We start from the raw sequence: 16,580 nt of genomic DNA on the forward strand, positions 1-16,580 counted from the left end.
ACAAATCTGGTAGAGAACACAACAAACTGATGCACTTATCTTCATCTGAAATTTAATATCAACAGATGCTAACTGGCTTACCACAATATTAAATGCGTTCAGATGCTCTGTCATCGAGTCTCCATATTTCATCCTCAGGTTATACATCTTTTTCTGCAGGAACATTTTATTCACCAGAGACTTAGATTGGTATAAAGTCCCTTACTTGTTCCACAAAGCCTTCATCGTAGCTTCTTGTTGAAGCCCCGAAAATTGGGTCTACAACAAGGGGGATACCCGCCTGGTCCGGACCTTGGTTGGCAGCTCCTTTTCCGTTTGGTATGGTGGGTCTGACTGGGGATATGGGACCAGTTTCCCAATTTCCGTGTGTGTGTGAGAAAGATGAATATTTCTGTTTCTAACAGTTTCTAAATGGAATACTTCTATTCTAATTCTAATCTAATAATAAGGAAAATATATTCTAATAAACAGAGATATGTAAATCTATGCTAACCTGGGTTGTGATCTTTCTTCTATGTGATCTAAAATGATTTCAAACAACAACTGATAATAAATATCATTCAGCTATTATGAGAAAAGAATTCAATAAAGATGAACCGCTTCGTATAAAAAGTTAGACGAAACAGTTGTGAAAAACATATCGCATAATGAGCTATTCATACACTAAGCATAAATAAATTGCTATCACCGTACAAAAGTTCCAAATGATAACTCAAGCATTCATACATTAATATATAAATAACTGAACTGGAAATCACTCTAACACAAGGTAGAAATAGTTAAGAGATAGAAATACCATTTATAACTAGTCCTACTCATGAGCTTCAAGCGATAACGATTTATTTCTCCTTGATCAAATATCCACTAAGAGTACAAAAGTGCAACATTAGTAGCAGATATCAAATGAAAACATTAATAAATCCTGTTCGATTCATTCATTAAAACCTCCTCAGAGGGTACATAAATGCATGTTCTGGGGATAAGTTTTTGATAAATTTCAGGACCCTTCTCTAAATGCATGAGAAGGGTTTAAATACTTCTAACTAAAATCTAAAATAATTATTACAAAATATAGGATGCGGTTTAAATGACCGTCCTCTTTTCAGGAAAAAAAAAAATTAAAGCTAAAATTAAATCTAAAATTGAACTACTTCTGTATTTGGTCCTTGAAATTGCACGCATGCAACATCTGTTTGAGAAGAGTCGGCTGGTTGACTTCCGCTTTTAGCAGAGCTGAGAAAAAAAAATCTACAAGAGCCGGCACCATTTTTTCGGCCAAATTAATGATACACTTAACAGTCATCCATTGGCTATGTGGCTTTACCAAGTATGCCCAGTAATAATCCCAGTTCAACTTGGTTAACCCTTGGATTGCTTTTGCCTTTTCTTGAGCTCTCTGTTTCCAATCTGCCTCTAGCGTTACTTTCTTGCGATTTTCAGGACTTGCAGGTGACTGGGAAACCAACAGCTTTTCTTTTCTAGAAATTTTTCTCAGCGATGCGCTAGGCGCTAATCGCGCATCGGAAACTGCCTCCGTTTCTTGATCCGGGTTTCCTTGATGCGTTTTTCGCCTTTTGCGCTTTTTTCTTCCAGCAGATATAAAGTTCAATATTTGTAAACATAACAGTTCTGTAAGCTCTTGACCCTGAGTTTTAAACTGTCTATTTCTAATTTCTGCGTTGTCCAGTATCCACTTGACCATGTCCGTGTATGGGAGGATTTTTGGCCTTGTTGCTATCCGGTGTAAGAATGAGCAAGCTAGCTCTGTAAGGGATGCTTCTGAAGAACCATTTGAGCCCGCGGTAGCAACTACTTCCATTACTCTAGGATTCTCCTCTTCGAGCAGATTATACATGCCTTCCCACGTAGCTATTCCCGCGTCTCTGTTACAGGCCGTGTCTGTATATAGGGGCGCCATTTCCTTTTCTTCTGAGCTTCGGGCTTTGCTTTTCTTTCCCATTTTATTCGGCATATTGCTTTGTATTGGCCTTTGTTCTCCGTTCCTGCAATTCACAAATGAAGTGAACATGAATGACAAGGAAGGGTGATGGGAAAGTTTTAAATGCCGCAGACATACCAAGTATACCACCTTACGTGAAATGATTCTTTGAAAAGCACGCACCCATATTCCATTAATAACTGAAAACTAACTCATTTATTAGCATTAAAGCGCATAACCAGGTGTCAGCTTAAGGAAAATACTTTTCTTGAATAGCGTGCCTGAAAGATTTGTGATGGAGCGATTTTGTGATTTGCTTCGCAACATCGTAGATCGCAACATCGCAACATCACAAAATCACAGAATCGCAATATCGCAAAATCGCAGAATCGCAAAGTTAGCGACTCATGACATCGCATTATTGTATTATCGCTGCATCGCTCTATCGCGATATCGCAATATCGCAAATCACAGATTGTTATGCATGACAATCTTTGTTAACCTATTTTCTGCGAAATACCATCTGGCGATTGGCGTCATCGCATATCGGCAAATTGAAGTGTTTCAATGTGAGTTGTGCTGAATGCCATGCGATATCTATTTATTATCGCATATCGCGATCTCGCAAATGTTGGAATTGTGCTTATAAGGTGGCATCCCGCTATCTTATCCGATGCGATATTTCCTAAGGAAAGATTTGCATTTTACCTTATCATAAAACTTAGCTTTTTTAGATTTTCCAAGGGAGGTTTCCTAAGCTTATGATGGTAATTTTATTTGAAAAGGAAATTTAACCACTACTTTGATTTCTTAGATTTTTAACTAAGGGTCCCCACTTATTTAGTATTAGGGATAACACTAAATAAGAAGGGGGGTTGTTGCTGGCCACAACACTTCCCCTGATACATTCAGCAATACTGAATCTGAGACACACAATTGTATTATGCTCTTTGCCTTCCGATCCAACTTCTTCCATTCTTCATTGGACATTCCTGTTGGTTTAGTACCTGGATCTACCGCAATCCACTGATCTTTATCCACCAACAGATCCTCCATCTTCAGTTTCCACAACTCAAAACTTTGACCATTAAATTTCTTGATCTCTATCTTTCCATTGCTCGCCATATTCTTTCACCACCAGAATCGATCTCGCAGATCTCCCATTGAACAGGGTCTACCACAGGCCTGAGCAAATCCCCTCAGCAACAAAGGTGTCCCCTTGAAGCCAAAATAGCTTTGATACCAAATGTAGGTTTTAACTCTGTACAGATATTACCTGCATATGAATTCTAAAACATAGAAAATAAACAATGCGAGAGCATAACACATAAAACACATATACACAGAGATTTTACCCTGGATCCCAAAACCGGGACTACTAGCTTGATTTTTCATTATGTTCCTTTCAATGTTACAATACATATTTATACATGCCGAAGCATCCAATACCATGGAACGAAAACCATCGCGTCCAAAACCATGGACCAAAAACCATCGCATCCAAAACCATGGACCGAAAACCATCGCATCCAAAAACATGTGCGAAAATCATGCACAAAACCATAGGTGGGTGCGCCCAACCTAACATAGGTTCCAAAACGAAAATTTTCCGGGGCGTTGCCCCGGACCCCATAGAGTGGGGTTACCTGCACCCCTCAAACCCCCTGTGACCACCCCCCCACTATGCAATCTACGCAACAAAGGGGGGGTTCTGCCCCCCCTCTAACCCCTTGGTTAACTACGTGGGCTAGTCGTGGAAAGAATATAACACAACCCAACATCGTCCACCTTGGAGAACTCGACCTCCTAGAGACACTATTCATTCTTTCATCAAGCAAGTGGAGGAGAATAAGAAAGAGGCTAGCGAAGAAGGAGAAGGACAAGGATCAAGTGTTTGGGATATTTTCTCTCTCTCTCTCTCTCTTCACACATGTGAAGAAAGGAAGCTAGGGTTTTTGCTGCTGGGTTAGGGTTTAGCTACTATAGGATCAAACTTGGAAAAGCAACAGGAAGAAGGTCGAATTAGGTTATCCTCAAGACCTAGAAGAAGGAGAAATTCAAGAGAAGGTATGAAGAAGTCTTGGAAACCCTAAATAAGCTCACACATGTGGAGTTTGTTGCTACTGGGAGGGATGAAAATTTCAGACCTGCAATAGAGGTCTAAATTCTGTTCCTGGGATTGAAGTTGTGTTGCTGGAAGAGATTTGACCAGGTTTGATTTGGACAAAAAGAAGCACATCATAAAAGAGGTTGGAATTGGTCTTGGAAAGGTATAGGACTTCGTCTAGAGGTCTTGGAATTCATCAATTGAATAATCTATAAGAAGAGAAGATATTTACGGGTTTTCCTCTCATGTGGAGAGATTTTAGCCTTGGCTTGCAACCTATATCACATGTTCTTGTGTATTATTGTTATTCTTGTTTTGGTAGCTGTTTTATGATAAGAACAAACATAATAATAACATAAGAAGCTAATAAGTGAGAAAAATTAAAAATTTATCACAAGCAGTTATCAAGAAAAAAAAATTTATCTTAACTATTGCCCTATAGATTTTTCAACATGGTTTCAGAGCTAAGGTTGTCTAAGGTCATAATGAATATATCCTCTACATTAAATAAATTCCTAAATAAGTGTACAATGATGGAAAGTCATCTTAATAAGGGCATCAAATAATTAAGGGATCTCTTATTTTCTCCTAAGAAATAAGTGACCTGGGCATCTACAAAGGACTAAGGACTATTCTCATCACTTACTGTCACATTTTAAGGTGAGAATATTTGGGTAATCAATAGTGGAGCATCAATACATATGACTGGTAAACACAAGCAACTAAAAACATTTTCAAAAGAAACTCCTCTTACTTCGTAGATCTTTGTGACAACAAGAGATACACTATGAAAGGAATTGGATCATCCTTGCTAGAGCTGGAGAATGGAGGAAATACTCATCTCAACAATATCCTGTTTGTTCCAAGTTTGCACAAGAATTTACTTTCCATTTCATGTCTAGAAGATAAAGGTGACATAATTTCTTTCATAGATGGAAAGGTGGTAGTATGGGATAAAAAATCGAGCATAGAAGATGCCAGGATGATTGGGATCCGTGACGGAAGAATTTACAGATTGATAACTCCCCTCACTCAAGCCTTGGTTCACATTGTAGTGAGCCCATGTGAAATTTGGCATAGAAGATTTGGTCATATTCACTACAAAATCTGACCAACTTTAAACACAATAGTAAGGCATCCTTGAACCCAAGGAATACCATAAAGGAGTATGCAAGGGATGTACATTGGGAAACAACGCCAAGAGACCATTTGGAAGCAGTTCTTCAAGGTCAAAATGATCCAGGTGGATATTGGTGACCACCCGCCTATTCCACTTGGACCCCCAACACCGTCTCTTTCATTCTTTCACTTTCCTTAACTATAACACAATTTACTATTTTTGGCAGTTTTTCGGGTCTTGAACTTCCAGAGCCGTTTTGAGGCCCTAAATGACATTTTTAGGGAAAACATAGACACTAGAAATGTCTCAATAAAATTTATCATTATTATAGGTTTTCTATTTGAGATCTTCAAAACAAGGTATTATGATAGCCAAACGGAGATCGTATGCCAAATTTAATGACCCCGAGAAGTTGATGTACCAATTTACCCAGACGAGGCCCACAATTTTGGTGCTTCATATCCTAGGGTTAGTTTTTTGGATGGTTAGGGGTTTCCATTGTTTCTCAATAATAAATAGGCCTTGAGCCTCATTGTAACACAGTTCAGAGGCATGTAGCCGCCACATCTCTTCTCAGAGATAAGTTACCATCGCCTGAGTTGGTTTATGTCCATTATCTTTGTAAGCATATTTCATTATTCTGATATTAATGAAATGAAGTTATATTTCTGTTACATTTTTGTATATCTGGTTATATGATATATCTATAATTTGTTGTGTTCCTATTTAAGTTTGGATCAGTGGTATTAGAGCAGACTGCTCTTTCTCTATTTTTCTTTGCATGTCCCCAACAAGGTCAGGGTATAAGGAGTTAGGGATCGATATGGTTTAACCTTTGCAAGACCAACCTTGCAAACCCCGACGACTCCCCATGGAGGAACAAAAGAAAGACAAAGGGGTAGGAGATCCATTCAAAATATTGCTCGAGGAATCCATTGAGCGACAGAGGAACGCGATGATGGATACCAGGTCCTTCAACGAGTACTCACAAGTGACACATCTTCATCCAGAAGCCACTCTAGAGGTGCCACTCCTTTTACGATATAGGTTAACTTCGATATTCCCATATTTGAGGTCCACATAGATGCATACACTGTAGATAAATGATTGAATCTATTGGAATGATATTTTTCAGTTCATGACTTTTCCAATCGGGAAAAGATTATTTTTGCACTTCTCAAATCCACCCCACACGTCAAGGACTAGTGGGAAACCTACTATGAACAAAAGTACGAGAGGGAATCCTAATCGTTTTCAGCCGCACACACTTTGGATTCTTTCCGAGATGCCATCAAGGAACAATATTACCCTGTTGGGAGCTATGAAGATAAATACATAAAGTGGACCACCCTACGGTAGGGAAGGGACCAAGATGTGTCGGAGTTCACAAATGTTTTCCATACCCTCCACGCTAAGTTGGGTTCAAGGATTCTGAGCTGCATTTGGTGCTTAAGTACCACAACTATCTACACAATTACATCCGGGATGAGATGGAGTTCTTGGACATATCCTCGCTAGGCAGGACATACCGATACACTGTCAAGATTGAGCAGAATTTTAAACAGAAGAAGTGAGACTTTTGATCTGTGAATCTGAAGCAAGGAAAATTCTCTCCAATACCATAGAGAAAAGGCAAAAGTGGGGATAGGGCGACCCAGTACAACTCACTGAAGCTGTAAGCAAAGAGAAAAACCACGAAAACAAAGGACACAGGAAAATGGCGTGAGTTCCATAAGAGCTCCACTCACAAAACAAGTGAGTATCGGGCCAAGAAGTCACTGGTGGTCGAGATGAAGCTTCCAAATCAAACACATGTTTCGAATCTGATTCAAAACTAGACAAGGGGAGTCATAAAGGGAAGCAGACCATTGACGCAGAGCCCAGTGCCATCGTGGCCACCACCAAGATCGAGAAGAATGAGCCTGAAGATCCAGAGGAGGGGGAACTCCTCTTTCACTCATAAATGTGGGTGAAAGGTCCTCCACTACAGTTCATTATCGACAACGAGAGCAAAAAGAACCTCATTTCAGTAGAGGTCATGAAGAATATGGTCCTACTAATGACAACACATTCACATCCATACATCATCGAGTGGCTTCACCAAGGACGAAATCTCCGTGTCAGCCAACAGTGTCGCATTCCATACATCATTAAGCCCTTCATGAAGGAGGTACTTTGTGATGTTTCTCATGTTGAAGTTTGTGATGTATTATTAGGACAACCATACTTGTGGAAGCGACTTACTGTATATGAGTCTAGACCTCGCTCTATGATTATTACTTTAGGCAATAAGTTGTACAGGATACTAGAGGTAGCCCCGCCTACCACCATATTTTTGATCACTGCAAAGCAATGCAGTAAGATCATTTCCCAGACCAAGAATTTTTTTTCCTTATGATTCGCCCTCAGGGAAATAAGAAAGTTGTGGCTATGGATTCCAGATAGGTATCCTCCACATAGCAACAAAATATGGATAAGGTTGTGGAGTAGTACAGGGACATTTTCGCCTCACCTATAGGGGTACCTCTGCACTGTTAGGTCAAGCACTCCATCAATCTGACCTCGAGCACGTCGCTACCCAATGGACCAATCTATCAATGCTCTACTTTGGAGAACGTTGAGATCAAGTGGAAGATTCAGGGGCTATTGTAGAAAGGGCACATCAATCCAAGCTCATCACCCTGTGGGAGCTCAATTGTATTGACTATCGGGCGTTGAACAACACTCTGTATTGACTATAGGGCACTAAACAAGATCACTGTCTAGAATAGGTATCCAATCCACAAATGATGAACTTCTTGACCAGCTCAAGGGGGCCAAATATTTCAGCAATATTGACTTGAAGTCTGGTTATCATCAGGTGCCTATCGGACACTCTGATGTGTGGAAGACTGCCTTCAAATCCAAGGAGCGCATTTTCGAATGATTGATCATGCCTTTTGGGTTGAAAAATGCCCATGCAACCTTCATGAGATTGATGGATGACATCTTGCGACCCTTCACCAATGAATTCATGGTGGTGTATTTAGATTACATCTTGATCTTTAGCCAGAGTTGGGAAGAGCACCTCCACCATATTCGATAGGTCCTTGAAACTCTGTGACAACACAAGTTGTGTGCCAATTTGAATAAATGAAATTTTGGCATGACCCAAGTTCAATATCCGGGGTACATCATTGATGAGCAGGGTGTGCATGTGGACCCATCCAAGATACAAGTCATTCGGGATTGTATAGCCCCAACCACTCTAACAGAGCTCCACAATTTTCTGGGTCTTGCCAATTTCTACCACAGGTTCGTGTTGGGGTTCTCTCATATCACTTGTCCTTTAAGTCAAGTCACCAATGGCGAAGCGAAAACAAGGTTTTCTTGGTTTGAAACCCAACATAAGACATTTTCCAAGTTGAAGCATCACCTCTCCTCTGCACCAGTGCTCACATTACCAAACCTGCAACAACCATTTGAGATTGAGCAGTCTTTACTTAGTAGGGGCATCTAGTGGTTTTCCACAGTGAGACACTTTCAGACACAGTCTGAAAGTATCCCAATTACGACAAAGAAATGTATTCCATTGTGCAGGAATGCCATCAATGGAAGCATTACATTCTAGGGAAGGAAATGATCATCTGCACAGACCAGCGACCCTTGCAATTCATACAGACACAAAGGAAGTTGTCGAACGATCGCCATAAGAAATTGTCCACATACCTACAAAAATTACATTTGAACATTAAGTACAAGAAGGAAAGCACCAATAATGTTGCAGAATTCCTTAGTCGACCACCATTCATGGCGTTGATCATTGTGCTGAACTCCTGTGGGCACGAGAATTTGGGGTGGCCACATCTTTACAAGAGAGATCTAGAATCAACAGCACATACCAAACACTCCTGTAAGGTAAGAAAGATCCAAATTTTCACCTCCAGGTTGCACTGTTATGCCAACTAGGACACATATGTGTTACTTCAAGCAAGCGTGTTAAGATGGTTTGGGAGGCGCACTACAGTAGGTTCGCAGGAAATTTTGCAGTAGAGAAAATAGTGGCAGTACCACAGAAGTATTTTTATTGGCCGAACATTCGTTAGGATGTTGGGAGGTACATTAAATCCTGCACTTCCTGCGCCATTGCCAAACCAACCATCAAGAAGCAAGTCTTATATACTCCTATGCCTGCTCTTAGTCGACCTTGGGAATCCATCTCCATGTATTACATGTTAGGCCTTCCTTCTACTAAGCACGACAACGACTGTGTTTTCGTGGTCATCGACAAATTCACTAAGATGGCCATTATGGCATCTTGCAAGAAGAGTATGACAGCAAAGGCCACAACTAAGCTCTTCTTTGAGCGGGTTTGGTTACACTTTGGGATCCCACAGTCCATTGTCTTTGATCGGGACAATAGATTCCTAAGTGAATTTTGATCAAGTCTCTGGTCGACGTTGGATACCAAACTCACTAAGTCCATGGATTTCCATCCCCAAACTGATGGCCAAACAGAAGTTGTCAATAGGATGATCATAGAAATTTTGCGCATTTACAACTCGAAGCATCCATGAACATGGGATGAAAACCTCCCCTATGTTGAACAAATCTACAACAGAGCTCTCCATAGCTCAACAGGCCACAACCCCTTTCAGGTAGGGTTGGGATTTCAGACATTATGTCCCATTGATGTGGCCATACCATGTGTAGCTACTCAGGTAGATTCGCCTCATGTCGAGTCTGAAGCCAACAAGGCTAACAACTTCTTCGAGTGCATTCAACACATCCGCCAACATATGCATGATATATTGGACAGAGCCAATGCTAAGTACAAGCAACACCATGATCAACATCGGGTGCTGCATAAGTTCCAGGTGGGCAACAAAGTTTGGCTACATTTGCAAAAGGAGCTCCTTGTTGGACCCCATCGCAAGATTTTCCCAATTTGATATGGGTCATACACCATCACTAAGGCTATAGGGGACAATTCCTTCGAGCTCAACATTCTAGAGTTCCTTGGTCTACACGCAGTGTTCAATGTAGATGACCTTCAACCATTGTTGGACACATCCGACGTTGCAGAACAAATCACACCCATAGAGCTAAACCTAGATTGCGTGGAACATGCCACAACTGATCAGGTCATGGACACACAAATCAAGAACACTCGCCAACAAAAGGTCCAACTATATCAAGTTGTCAAAGCTGGCCAACTCCTGTACCAAGGAAAGTGGCTCATTAGGGACCAAGTTCAGCAGAAGTTTCCCTATCTCATGGAGGCACTCAATGCAATGGGGACCATTGCTTTCGGAGTTGTTTTGAGGCCCTAAATGATGTTTTTAGGGAAAAAAAAGGATCCTCTTTGGTATCTTCAAAACGAGGTATTATTATAGCGAAATAGAGATCATATACCAAAGTTACGACCCTAGGAAGTTGATGTACCAATTTACCCAAATGGGGCCCACAGTTTTGGTGCTTCATCTCCTAGGGTTAGGTTTTTGGATGTTTAGGGTTTTCCATTATTTCTCAATAATAAATAGGCCTTTGAGCCTCATTTTAACACAGTTCAGAGGCATGTAGCCGCCATATCTCTTCTTAGAGATAAGCTACCATCGCCTGAGCTAGTTTATTTCTATTTTGGTTTAAGCATATTTCAGTATTATGATATTAATGAAATGAAGTGTTATTTTTGCTGCATTTATGTATTTATGGTTATATATGTAATTTGTTGCATTCCCTTTTAAGTTCAGACCAGTGGTATTAGAGCAGTCTTCTCTCTCTATGTTTTTCTTTGCATGTCCCAACGAGGTCAGGGTATAAAGAGTTAGGGCTCAATCTGGTTGAACCTTTGCAAGACTAGCGTTGCAAACCCCGACAACTTCCCATGGTGGAAGAAAAGAAAGATGATGGGGTAGTAAATCCTTTCAAAATGTTCCTCGAGGAAGCCCTTGAGCGACAGAGGAATGCGATGATGCATAACTTTTACCCATATGTGACGCATCTTCATCTAAAAGCCACTCTGGAGGCACCACTCCTTTTAAGATACAAGTTAACTTCAATATTCCCATATTTGAGGGCCAGATAGATGCAAAATTTATAGATAAATGGTTGAATCTATTGGAATGATATTTTTCAGTTCATGACTTTCCGATCGGGAAAGGAATGGTGGGAAACCTACTGTGAACAAAAGACGAGTGGGAATCCTCACTGTTTTCAGCCGCACCCACTTGGCATTATTTCCAAGTTGCCATCAAGGAACAATATTATCCTGTCGAGAGCTATGGAGATAAATACATAAAGTAGGCCACGCTATGACAGGGAAGGGACCAAAATATGTAGGAGTTCACAAATCATTCCATACCCTCCGCACTAAGTTGGATATGAAGGATTCTGAGTGACATTTGCCACTCGAGTATCGCAATTGTCTACACAAGTACATCTGGGATGAGATGGAGTTCCTGGACATCTCCTCATTTAGCACGAGATACCGATACACTGTCAAGATTGAGCAGATGTTTAAAGAGAAGAAGCGAGACTTTGGATTTGTGAATCCGAAGCAAGGAAAAGGCACCCCCAAACCATAGATAAAAGGAAAAAGATAAAGCGGGGAAACTCAAGAAAACCCGTTGAAGCTGCAAGAAAAGAAAAACGCCATGAATTCAAAGAAGGACACGGGAAAATGATGTGAGTTCCATAATATATCACTCACAACACAAGTTAGCGTTAGGCCAAGCAGTCACTGGTGGTCAAGCTGAAGGCTTCCGAATCAGACGGATGTTCCAAATCTGAGTCAGAACTTGACAAGGGGAATTAAAAAGGGAAGTAGATCATTGACGTAAAGCCTAGGACCACCGTGGCGACCACCAAGATCCAGAAAAATGAGCCTGAAGATCTAGAGGAGGGGGAATGCCTCTTCCACTCACAGATCCTTCGCTGCAACTTATTGTTGATAGCATGAGCCAAAAGAACCTCATTTCAATAGATATCGTGAAGTGGCTGGGCCTACCAATGGAAACACATCTGCATCCATACACCATTGGGTGTCTTCACCAAGGATGCGATATCGGCATCAGCCAACAGTGTCGCCTACCCTACAACATCAAGCCCTTCACGGATGAGGTACTATTTGATGTTTCTCATCTTAAATTTTGTGATGTGTAATTGGGACAACCATACTTGTTAAAACGTCATGTTGTATATGAATCTAGACCTCACTCTGTGATTATTACTTTGGGCAATAAGTTGTACAAGATACCAGAGGTAGCCCTACCTACCGACATCTCTTTGATCACTACAAAGCAATGCAGTAAGATCATTTTCCAGACCAAGAATTTTTTTTCCTTGTGATTCTCCCTTAGGGAAAGAAGAAGGTTGTGGCCACGGCTTCCACACAAGGCTCCTCCACACATCAACAACAGATGGACAAGGTCGTGTAGGAGTACAAGGAAATTTTTGCCTCTCCTACAGGGGTACCTCACCACTGTCAGGTCAAGCACTCCATTGATCTAACCCCGGGCGCATCGCTACACAATGGACTGATCTATGTACGCTCTGTTATGGAGAATGATGATATCAAGAGGTAGATTTAGGAGTTGTTGCAGGAAGGAAACATTAGGCCAAGCTCATCATCATGTGGGAGCCCGATTGTATTGGTAGAGAAGAAGGACGCGACCTAGAGACTCTGTATTGACTATCGGGCATTGAACAAGATAATTGTCTAGAATAGTTACCCAATCCCATGGATTGATGACCTTCTGGACCAGCTCAAGAGGGCCAAATATTTCAACAAGATTGACTTGAAGTCCGATTATCACCAAGTGCCTATCGAACCCTCTGATGTGTGGAAGATTGCCTTAAAATCGAAGGAGGACCTTATTGAATGGTTGGTCATGCCTTTCACGTTGACGAATGCCCCCACAACCTTCATGAGATTGATGGCCGATATATTGCAACCCTTCACCACTGCATTCGTGGTGGTGAATTTATATGACATCTTGATCTTCAGTAAGAGTTGGGAAAAACCAACTCCACCATATTCAACAGGTCCTTCAAACCCTGTGAAAACACAAGTTGTGTGCCAATTTGGAGAAATGCACTTTTGGCATGTGATGATCCCCATCATTGGGTAATTATATGGGCCTTAATTCACCTCCTAGGTTAGTCAAACCAACTTTTCTCACAACTTATTACATGTTTCTATTATATTTTGTTTGATGAGATGAGTTAAAGTGAGGTATTATGCCTAGTGAACTAATATGCATTGAATGCAGGTTTGGAAGAAAAAATTAAGGAATTTTGGCAGGACTAAGGTTTGAAACTTGAATGGGAAAAGGGAGAGATATTTTACTAGGTAAATCCTCCTCATTTACTCCTCCCCCATTTGAATATTCCTCCATTAATCCCACCATCTCGGAGTGCAAGCAGTGAAGTCATGAAGATTAGAAGGCATCCGAGCAAGTGATAGAAAAAGAGTTAGTTCATCTAGAGTTTGGGAGCTGAGCCTACCTAAGTTTAAGGAAGTCATTGGGGACTTCAGTTGTATAAGTAGAGAGGCCTAGAGCCTCATTAGGATTCTAATTTTTATTGTAAAAACTCTAGTTATTTTCGAGCTCCAAACTTGTGGAAGACTTTGATGTAATTTTCTATTTTGGTAATAAGAATGAGCTTTTTCTTGATCTAGTATGAGTTAACTCAGAGGGATAAAGCTTTTCCATCACTCCTTTCCACCCATCAACCACCTTCCCTAAGCCTTCCATCACCTTCAACACCCATCATTTTTCTCATGGCTGTAACATGTAGAAATATAGGGAATCCTGTAGGTTTCTAGTACATCCTGTAGGTTTTCCTGTAGTGGCCTGTTTTGAGGCCGAAATGAAGGAATACCTCTAGGAAGCCTCCCAAGGTCACCCAAGGGTCTCCCAAACCTTCCAGCCATCCACCAACATCCCTAAGCCACCTGCACATCACCAAAAGAGATTAGCTTGCACACTTGATTTTTCATGAAAAGCACAAAAAGACAAAACAGATTTATTACAGACCTTTACATGCATAACAATGATGTTTGATGATTTTAATTCCCATGCTTAGGACATTAGCATTTTGTTCATGTTAATTTAGCATTATTGCAAAGCATAGATCTTAGCAGTTAATTAGGAAATGGTGTGCCTTAGCATTGAATTTTGGTCTTTTTTATTGTTACAGTAGATCAAATCTCTCTTAGAGTAGATTTCTATTTTTTTCATCAAGAAACCAAGCTTCTTCTGAATCCATAGAAGTCTGGCTTGAAAACCCTAGTGGTCTCTCGCTAGCTGAGCAGTGACAAAATGCAGAACCATCACTTTTACTAGTGTATACAACACTGTCACCTCCAAGTTTGTATGAACCCTGAGTTGATAAAGTGAAGCTGGTAGCCCAAGAGTTGCAGCATCCTTGCTGCAATATTGGTGCTCATCACTTTTTGGCGCCGTTTCTGGGGAAGTGTCTGAGTAATATGTGATTATTTCTTTCTTTCTTCTATTTCTTGTTTCTAATAATCTGCCATTAGTTTCATTTCTGCAAAATTAATTTAGTTTGCTTCCTTTCTATTCTGCATTCTTTTCTTTTCTTTACATTCTGCAAGTTCAATTTCAATTAAATAGTTAATCTTTTCATTCAGTCAGTAGTTTTCATTCAGTCTACAATCTCAATTCTGCATGTTAGATTTCAATTCAGCAATTAGTTTTTCATTCATTCAATCTTTTATTTTATTTCTGCAAAGCACTTTCAAAGTTTGAAAAAAATCACAAAACCAAACCAAAAAAATTGCCTTTCATGCCTCGTGGGAATAGGGACAACTTAGGGAAATGTTTTCCAAATACCCCCACTGCATCAAACATCCAACCTTCCCTCTTATTTGGTGGCTGTGAACTGGAGGAACCCTTAGATGAGCAACCAAACATATTTGAAGAACCTACAGGGGAAGAAGAAGAAGAAGAAGAAGAACCCATTCCTACTGATCCAATGGCTGAAAACAGAAATGACCGAGGGAATAGAAAGAGAGTTGAGGGTGCCTTTCCATTAGGGAAACCAATGGGGACACTAAGATGAAGAATATAAGCCCCTTTGCCCTTCCTCATTTCCATGACTTAACCACAGAAGATCCTGACACTTTCCTATTTGAGCTTGTTGTTAGATGCCAAACCTATGACTACACAGATGATGAGCAGAAGTTGAAACTATTTCCATCTACCCTCAATGATGAAACTTTGTGCTGGTTTATGGGTTTACCTGGGGATAGCATCACAACTTGGGCCCAGATGTAGCAATCCTTCAACAACAAGTATCGAGACTACTTTAGGTCTAAAGATACTAAAGAAGAAATTTTTAGGATGACCTTAGGTAATGATGTATCCCTAGAGGATTATGAAGAAAGATTCCAGCTTAGTTACAAAAGGGTCAGGTGCACACTTGACCTTGAGTAATTGAAGCTAGTCCTACTTAGAGGAGTAAGGGAAGACCTTTTGGATACCCTACACTTGTTAGCATGAGGAGATATATACCAGTTACCCTATGAGGATATCAAGACTGTCTTTAGAAACCATTCTAGGGCAGCTAGGAAGAAGGGTATGGGAAGTCAACCTATGGTTAGTACATCCTCTTCCAATTCATCCATCAAGGGTGAAATTGGAAACATGCTGGAAGATTTCAAGAGTGAGATGTTGCAAACCCTTGCCTTACAGATGGAAACTATGCACATTAGGAGAAAGTAGGAGGAAGCAGAGAGAGCCTTGGCCATTTTCTATCCTATATGCACCAGGAGGCACCCTAGGAATGAATATCCATTGAATTCTATCGAAATTTGTTGAATCTGTGAAGAAAACCACTCCAGAAACAAGTACCCTTCTTTGCCTGGACTCAAAGTTGTATATCAAGGAGTTGAAGGGGTGATTGAGTAGCCCTACTACATAAACCAAAGGAGACCTCATGGGCCTAGGCCATACGAGCAAGGCATGCAAGGGTCATCCCATGCATATTACAACCCCAACCAGACCACATCCATACCTTCTCGGGGACCCCCTGCTCATCCTTCCTGGTCTACACTCCTCCTTGGTCCTTTGCATCTCAGTATCATTCCCAACCAACTAGCCAGTCATTTCAACCATATGCTCCGCCATAACCTCAGTGGAATGCACTGCTCCAGGGGTGGAGGCCCCAGTACAACAATGTTCTTGCTTTATTGCCTTCACCACCAGCCCAACCATAGCTGTTACACTCTGCTCCACCTAAAAAACCCCATATGCCTGCCCAGCCAAATCCGAACCCGAACAACAGATAGGCACAAAAAGTATACAGTGGAGAGACATCACATCCAGCTTATACTGTGGAGATCCAAGAAATTAACATGAGATCTGGGAGAGTTCTCCCGGATAACCAACCTCCACCTAGGGAGGTTG

This window comes from Pinus tabuliformis, chromosome 8, assembly GCF_031772625.1.
Source record: "Pinus tabuliformis cultivar Carrire ecotype Pingquan chromosome 8, CPIR1, whole genome shotgun sequence".
NCBI lineage: Eukaryota > Viridiplantae > Streptophyta > Pinopsida > Pinales > Pinaceae > Pinus > Pinus tabuliformis.